The sequence below is a fragment of the Alligator sinensis genome, unplaced genomic scaffold, assembly GCF_000455745.1.
Source record: "Alligator sinensis unplaced genomic scaffold, ASM45574v1 scaffold917_1, whole genome shotgun sequence".
In the NCBI taxonomy this organism is placed as follows: domain Eukaryota; kingdom Metazoa; phylum Chordata; order Crocodylia; family Alligatoridae; genus Alligator; species Alligator sinensis.
Genome location: NW_005841988.1, coordinates 922,020 through 924,115, shown reverse-complemented (window position 1 = coordinate 924,115; position 2,096 = coordinate 922,020).

Genomic DNA, 2,096 nt, shown 5'->3' with positions numbered 1-2,096 from the left:
GCACCAGGAATTGTCGTGGAAACACACGCAGCATACTTTTGGGTCAGGTCAGCAGAAGCTTTTATTTAAAAGAAACTACAGCTGTAGGGGGGACTCTAAAGTGACATGGATCTCCCAAGCACTTGGAAGGGGTTCCCCCCCAAGAGCAAAATCAGGAGGCTTATATACTTTTTAACAGTCGCTTACAACTCACGTGATCATATAGTGAAATTAGCTAGAAAAGCAGCTATCAACATTACTTCATTACTTCTTTGCTGTTATCAGGATGAGAACTATGGAGGAGACAAAGGGAGAAATAACACTCCCTGCCTGCACCTGGAAATCAGAGTTGTACATACTTTTTGCTAAGCAGTTGCAGAGGAGTTACAAAGAACAACACTTTCCCTTATCTGTTCTACTGTACAGAGCCAGCAATTCTCCACAAAGCGGTTATGTCATCTTATAACTCAAATGATCAAAGTTTAAGGCATTTATTTTTTCTGATTCCACAAGTGATCCCCTGGAACTTCTCCATTTGATTATCAGGCTCCTTCACTATGGGGATCACATGGCTAAAGAGGGCATTGCCAGTGCTGAGGCTCTTGGTGGCCTTAAGGAATGGCATGAGGACCACCAAGATCTGGGAGATAGTATCCCACTCCATTTTGTGAAGGGGGCCGTTGATCTCAATCTCCTCAAGTAAAGCCATCTCATGGATGGCCTTCTGTTCCTTGACCAGGCTTTTGAGCATCAGGCATGTGGAGTTCCACTGAGTCTCCACATCCTGCATGATTTTGTGTTGTGGGATGCTCAGCTCTGCCTGTTTGTCCTGCAACATTTTGCCACTCTTGATTCTCTGGTGGAAGTAGACCACCACCATCCTGCATTTTGAAATGAGCTGGCTGGTAGTGGTAGTGACAGCACCATTACTGGGAGCCCTGTCCCTCTCCAAGGCATCTCTGACTATGAGGTGGAATGAGTATGCCACAAAGCAGATGCTAAAAAAGTTTGCATCATGCACTGCCTTCATATTGGCCTTGTTGTCAGTGACCATGAACCTGCGAGTGAGCTCACGCTTCCCACCAAGCCACCTCTGCACCATGTGGTTCATGGCCACCATGATCTTCCTTGCTGTGTGGGACTCATTCATCACCTCTGCTTGAAGGAGAGCCCACCGATGCCCTGATTGATCGCACGAGTGCCCTGTGAGGGAGACGTAGGCATGATCTCCACCCCAGCTGCTCCAGATGTCTGAGGTGAAGTGTAAGGCAACCTGTGGCCCTGCCTTGTGCAGCTCCTCCCTCAAGTACTCCCTGCATGTCTCATACAAGGAGGCACCACTGTCCTGCTAAAGGTGGTGCATGTGGGCACTTGGTAGGCTGGGACCACAAGCACCATGAGCCACATGAACCCTGGACGCTCAACAAAGGAGAAAGGCTGGCCATCCAGAGCAAGCATTTCCCCAATGTTCTAGGTGATCTCACTTGCCTGGGGAACATGCCCCCCTTTGTCTCTACCTTTTCCCCCACTGGTGCAGGGTGGCCTGCTTCTGCTTCTCAGGAATGGGTGCTTTGGAGCAAGAGGAGGTCTTCTTTTTGGGCATGCTCCCACTGGTACCAGGCTGAGAAGGAACAAGGGCAAGGGAGTGCTGCCTCCTGAGATGCAGGAGCATTGCCATGGTGATGAAGTGTTTCACCTCCTTGCCCTGGTTGATCTGCTTTTGGCAGTGCTGGCAGGTAGCATACCTGGGATCATCTGCCACCTCAAAATGATCCCACACTACCCTACCCACCCACTTCTGGGTTAAAGGTGGGGATCCTGCCTTATCCTTATCCTCACCAGGCAGAGGCACAACAACAGGAGGAGCTGAGCCACCTGCCCCCCACAATCTCCTCCAAGGTGCCTTCTGGAGAAGGAGCCCTGCCTCTAGGGGAACTTTGAGGGGTGTGGAGCACAAACTCAGATTCCCACTCCTTCCCCAGATATGGAAGCAGAGGAGGCACTCAGCTCCTCTGCTTCCAGATCCAGCTCCTCCTCTGGCACTGGAAGGCTCAGGATGGAAACTGAAATTGGGGTGGAAACTGTCATGCTGGTGCTGGTGGTTATTACTGTTGTTA